This window comes from Urocitellus parryii, chromosome 3, assembly GCF_045843805.1.
Source record: "Urocitellus parryii isolate mUroPar1 chromosome 3, mUroPar1.hap1, whole genome shotgun sequence".
In the NCBI taxonomy this organism is placed as follows: domain Eukaryota; kingdom Metazoa; phylum Chordata; class Mammalia; order Rodentia; family Sciuridae; genus Urocitellus; species Urocitellus parryii.
The window spans coordinates 103,417,201-103,423,752 of NC_135533.1; the positions used below are offsets into that span (position 1 = coordinate 103,417,201).

The 6,552-nt window shown below is 43.6% G+C and overlaps 1 non-coding gene across 1 annotated transcript; it reads left to right on the plus strand.

Moving 5' to 3' along the window:
* Positions 1–5,703: 5,703 nt before the first annotated feature.
* Positions 5,704–5,901, plus strand: LOC113190295 (U2 spliceosomal RNA). Its single transcript, XR_003301759.1, has one exon. It is a non-coding gene; the product is annotated as a U2 spliceosomal RNA (small nuclear RNA).
* The last annotated feature ends 651 nt before the right edge of the window (positions 5,902–6,552 follow it).

Consider the following 6,552-nt stretch of genomic DNA (forward strand, 5'->3'; position numbering starts at 1 on the left):
TCCCAGTGGCTCAGGAGCAGAGAGAATTCATGGCTTTCTCCCAAGCAGCCCATATAGAGGTTCTGCACATAGCTGGCACATCTCAGCTGTTCTGTCTGAAGTTGTCTTCTGTAAAGTGAGCTGACTGGAAAGGATTAGTTAGGGGACTATAAAACCCTTGGTGATTGGGGGTTTTATAACTATCAGAAGGCTCCTGAACTCTGAGTAACTTGGTCAGAGCCAATTCAGAATTACCATAATTATGTTTAGATCTTAAATGTTCCCCCAAAGCTCATGTGTTGAAGCAAAGCTCATGTGTTGAACTCAATGCAACAGAGTTCGGAGGTGGGGCATTTGGGAGATGGAGGCTCTGACCTCATGAATAGATTAATCCATTGATGGATTCATAACTTAATGGGCCATTGAGAGGTAGTGGAAATTTTAGGAGGTGAAGTGCCTAGTTGAAGGAAATAGGTCAATGATGGTGTGCTCTTGAAGTGCGCTCCCCCCCCCCCCCCCGTTTGCTTCCTGGTTGTCATGAGGTGAATAGCTTTGTTCTACCATGTTTCTGACCATGGTCCTGCTGCACTACAGGTCCAGAAATAATGAGGAGAAGTGACCATGAGCTGAAACCTTTAAAAATGTGAGCCAAAATAGACCTTTCTTCCTTTAAGTTGAGTTTCTCAGGCATTTTGTCACAGTAACAGAAATCTGACTAATACAATGCTCATCATTACGATTAACATCTAACACTACCCTAGAAATGTCAGCTAATTGAGTTGGGCATGGTGGCACATCTTATGATTCTAGCAACTCAGGAGGCCAAGGTGGAATCACAAGTCCAAAGCCAGCCTCAGCAACTTAGTGAAACCCTAGGTAACTTAGTGTGAGACTATCTCAAAATAAAAAATAAAAAGGGCTAGGGATGTGACTCAGTGGTTAAGTATCCCTGGGTTCAATTCCTGGTACATATAATAATAATAATATGTATACATACAAACACACATATCAGTTGATTGAGTGTAATGATAAAATAAAATATTAGAAGTAATGTAAAAAATATTTTAATACTTCCAGAAAATACTCCTAGCAAGAAACTTCAAGAGGATTAAGATTAATTGACCAAGCAAGAAAATTCAGAGTGTGGTCGGTTATACTATAAATATTTGGAAATTAAAGCTTTTCTAATATCAGCCATGATCAACTCGAGGACCACATTTTAAATAAAATATTCTATTCACAAAATTTAAAGTATAAATTACCTACAGTTAAACTTGATATTTATAAAAGGATATGACATGAATAACGTGATGAATAGACAATAATATCATAATCCAGGATTCTAAAAAGTGAGTACTACAAAATGAGCCAGATAGTAAACATTTTTCAGCTTTATGAGCCATATGGTTAGTGTCTCAACTGCTAGAGAGTCTGCCTTACAGTGTGAAAGCAGCCAGACAACACATAATGAATGAGGAGACTGTGTTCCAACAGAACTATTTATTCAAACAGTCAGAGGGCCAGTTTGGCCAGTGGAACATAGTTTGGCAATCTCTGTTAAAAATAATTATTTTTTTCTCTAGCATAAAATACGGCATTGAGCTGGTTTCAAACTACTGCACTCAATAGATTCTCCTGCCTCAGCCTCCTGAGTAGCTGGGACTACAAGTATGTGCCATAGAATCCAGCAAGTAGAAATATTTTTAACAGAAAAAGTGCCTTGGGATTCTTGTCAATATACCCTACATCAACCATCTGGGGGCTCCTCAACCTCAAATAGTTTAGTTCTTGTACTGTTGATCAGATTTTCATTACTATAATGAAATACTTGAGGCAGGTTAACTTTTTTTTTTTTTTTTTTAAAGGTGCAACTAGCTCACAGTTTTAGAGATTCAAAACCTTCTGGCAGAGTCCCAAAGGTGACACAAGGCTTCACAGGGGCAGAGATAGGGAGTGTGCCTGTCTTTTTTTTCTTTCTTTTTTTTTTATTGTTGGTTGTTCAAAACATTACATAGTTCTTGATATATCATATTTCACACTTTGATTCAAGTGGGTTATGAACTCCCATTTTTACCCCGTATACAGATTGCAGAATCACATCAGTTACACTTCCATTGATTTACATATTGCCAAACTCGTGTCTGTTGTATTCTGCTGCCTTTCCTATCCTCTACTATCCTCCCTCCCCTCCCCTCCCCTCCCCTCTTCTCTCTCTACCCCCTCTACTGTAATTCATTTAAGTGTGCCTGTCTTTGCCTTTATATCGCATCTTGGTCCATCTCTTATAAAGCCACCAGGATTCAATCAGTGGGCTTCACCCCAATAACAATATCTAAACCTAATCACATTCCAAAGCCTCATTTCTAAATCCCATAGTGGAATGAAGTTTCCACCCTCTTAGTACCATTAACACAAGATTTAGGGATTGCACTCTTGTAAATTCAGGGGTAAGGGGAATAAACCATATTCAAACCACGGCATGTGCTATTTAAAGACAATCTTTTTTATGTGTGCTTTAAAGGGATTACTTTGAAGATTTTAATTTAGCCAAGATGGCGAGTTTTAGTTTAGAAGTTATGAAGTTTATGAACGTAATTGAAGTCAGGATTCTCAAGGCATTTTGCAGACATTGGAGAACACAATGCATCGTAGCCCTTCTTTCTTTCCTTAGTTCCCAATGGCAGGTGCTGCTCCCCATGGAGGTTAACCTGTTAATCCAGAGCGCTGACACCCTGCAGTAAGGTGAGGGAGAAGTGCAGAGGCAGTGCCCGTGCAGTCTTTTATGCCAGTTTTAGCTGCTGCATTTGATAGGAAGACTTTTCTGATGTCTGACGCCCCATTTTAAATGTCATTACTTGCATGTTACACTGATACGCAGGTAATAGGAATAGAGTTCACTATTTCATTTATTACTTATTGGTGAATGAATGGGCACCTCCATGTGACTCAAGGTTAGAGTTTAGCTGCCTCAAACCCTTCATGTTTCCTTAAAATAAATGCAAGCAGATTTTAAAATGTTAGGATTATGGCAATAAAGTCCAAGCCATCTAGCACCCAGGGAAAGACCAACTTCCTTGAATAGCTAATGGGCACCTACTGTAATATCAGGTGATGGTTGTTAATTATGTTTCCCCAAACTATTTGCATGAAAGCCCATGTAATGGCATCATATCTAAGGGTGTCCTTCCTCAATGACTCTGTAATAATCACAGTAATTGCAAACAAACAACAAGGGTGACTCTCCTATTGAACACAGAATAACATAGCAATAATGTGTTATTTATTAACCCATCAATTTTACAATGAGGAAATTGAGGCACAGAAGATGATTCCAGTCATTTGTGTAAGAGTTCAGATTGGGCAAGGGGTGGATCTGGCCCGGAGCATTGCTCATACCCACCACACTGGACAGCGTTCGTGGTGGTCATCCTGGGAGCCCAGGGGCTGCTGTGAGGATATGAGCCCTCTCACCTGCATGACCCCCAAGGCCTGTGGCCCTGGCCATTTTCAACTGAAAAATCCCATGATCCAGTTCTCTTAGAAAGAAATTATTATTTTTAAGAAGAGCCAAGAAATTCCATGCTGGGGAGGGGCTGCAGAGTTCACCTAGGAGTCACAGCCAGTGGACAATACTCCCAGATGCAGAGGATATCCATTTTGGATGCTTGAAGATATTTTTGACAGAGAACATAATTCGCAGTTCAACAGAGCAGAGAGTCCTATGCTAACTGCACTTTCATTCAATGTGCCTCTCATCGAACAGAGCTTCTTATGAATGTTCACACTGCGCAATCGGAAACCTCAAGTGGCTGAAAAGATTCGGGGTTTGCCAATAAGCGGCCGCAGTCGGCCCCAGTATCATCCCCTCCCCCACTCAGAGGCCTCTTCCCTTGAGGTCCTCTGCCCACGTCTCAGGCTGCTGGGTGGGGCTACCTGGGCTCCTAAAATCTCCAGACCAACAGGCCCAGGCTCATTTCTTTTTGGCCAGGAGCCCTTCTGGAGATCCCCAGAGGTCCCCAAACCTTTCCCCAGGACACACACTCTGTACATGTGGGGAGAGGGATCTCCTGAGGCTCAGACAGACAGGGCACAGTTTTGTCTGCAGTCTCCTTGGCACGCAGAGTGGGCGCCTAGCTCTGATTTCAACAGGTAATTTATCTTCAATCCTTTCCATATTTTGGAGGGAGTCCTAGTTTTTTTTTTTTTTTTTTTTCCCCTCTGGCACATGATACTGCTTACCTGGACCCAGGGGCTGGTCTCCTTTACCTTACCAGGAGACTGGTGAGATCCATCTCTGTGATCTGTGGCCCCTTGAAAGTGCAGGGTATGAAGCTGGTCTGGCCTATCCCTCTCCCCAACCATTAATGCAAATCATGGCTCTCCACCTTGGCTGCAAGGGAAAACTCTTGCAAATTTCTAAAAATACAGATGTACAATCCTAGCAAGATGCGTTTACAACCTCCCAGGTCCTCTACCATCAGGCAGGGATAGAAACTCTAGGCCTGAGATGTTCACCGACCTCCATTAGTACAGGAACCTGAGGTTCTCAGCCCGTCCAGCCTGGAGTGCAAATGGGACTACAGAGGTAAGCCTGACTCTCAGGTTTGTCCTGCCACCTCCTCATGGAGAACAAACATCCTTCCCAAGTACAGTTTCCCTCAGCTCTACCAGAGGCCCTTCTACTACCAATGCATGGAGACTCATATTGTGAAAGCCAGAGGAGATCTTGACAGAAATTGAGACCAGACAGCTGGTGGTCATGGCGTGTGCCACACACTCATGTGTCAGATTCACAGAGCTTCTGATGGGGGCTTAAAACATAGCTTCCTGAATCTCTGGGTCTGGTAAGAAGTAGGGCCACCCTCAGGTGGATGTCTCTACTCATCATCCACAGGGAAGCAGGCTTTGTGGAAAAGGGTGATTAGGGACTCTTCTCCCCCCAGGCTCAGCCTGGAGTTGTCTGGCCCTAGCACAGACCAGCTGACCTGAGAAGAAGGAGAAATGTGGCCTCAAAGGCCACAGAGATGACTCACCCCTAAGCAATGCTCATATAAAGGGTTTTACTAAATCCTTCCTTCTGAAGTAACCAGATGGGAGGGAATGTCCATAGGCACGGTGAGTGCAGAAGCCTGCATCCTGCCTTCCTTACCTCCTCCCCACCAGTGCCCTTATTCCGGGCCCCTGTGGTTTCCACACATACCTCCACAGCTTTGCACAAGATGTCGTGGATTCCTGCCTGTCAAGACCCTTTGTAGCCTCCCTCCTCAAACAGGACTTCACTTGTCACTCCCTCTTGTGTATCTGTGTATGGCTGTCTGCTCCCCCTAATGCTGAGCTCTGAGATGGGGCTTGGTATTGCTGGACTTTAGAGCCGTTTGGTTCCTGGAACCAGACTTCTCTCACAGAAGGTGGCCATGAGAGTGTGCCGGGTTAAGGGACACACACAGAGTCCAGGGATCAGGGAAAGGTAATCGTCAGCAACAGAGGCAGATGTCCAGTGTTATCACTGAGGTGAGCTCCTGTGGGGCTCTGCCTCCAGAAGAGACCCAGTAAAGCAGGAGAAGCTTCTCAGTCCTGGTGGCACAGGCAGTGACCCTGACTGTGGCCACAAGGGGCAGAACCAGCAAGGTAACAGGCCTCCCCAAGTGTGGAACACACTACAAAGGCAGCCCCGCCAGAGCCCTCACACTGGCAACAGCTGCTCTTATAGGGAAAGCTGTCACCATCGCTTCTCGGCCTTTTGGTTAAATGAAGTGTAGTCTCTTCTTATCATTTTAATATCTGATACATCCTCTACCCAAGGACAACATATTAAATGGATTTTTGGAAGTAGAGCAAGGTTTAGTGGTGCATTCCTGTAATCCCAGTGGCTTAGGAGGCTGAGGCAGGAGGACCACAAGTTCAAAGCCAGCCTCAGCAACTTAACGAGGCCCTAAGCAACTTAACGAGACCTTGTCTCAAAATAAAAAAAATGAACTTGGGATGTGGCTCAGTGGTTAAGCAGCTCTGGGTTCAATTCTGGTACCAAAGTGCCAGAGCTCTCCACTGCACTCCACTCACTCATCAGGAAGGTCCCTGTTGGAACTGGAAGCAGCTTCATCTATCTTTAAAATTTAAAATGATCACTTCCACTTCTCTGGTTCATTTGCAGAAAATAGTAAAGGAAAATGAAGATGATGTCCATACATCCTAAGGCCACGTAATGTCTATAAAGCAGAAATAAATAAAATTCTACTTAAGAAAAAATACTGAATCATTGTGAAATGTTATGTGGTTGGAGGTGCATTTTCTTTGATTTCCTTAGGCTTGCCTCCATCTACCAAAATTATATAATTTTTGCATCTGAGCATTTCAGATGATGGTATTACAGACTTTCCACCTGACTTCATCTGTTTCTCCTCCCTGTGTTCTCACAGTTCTGTGCCAAAAAACAATATTTAAGCCCATTACTGTGCTTCTTTTGTCAGCCAGCATATTTCATAGGAACATCTAAGGGTCAGATATTGTCATATTTTATAGTCTGAATAACCAGAAAGCTGCTAAGAATTGAGACAGGAAACACCAGTGTTCTTA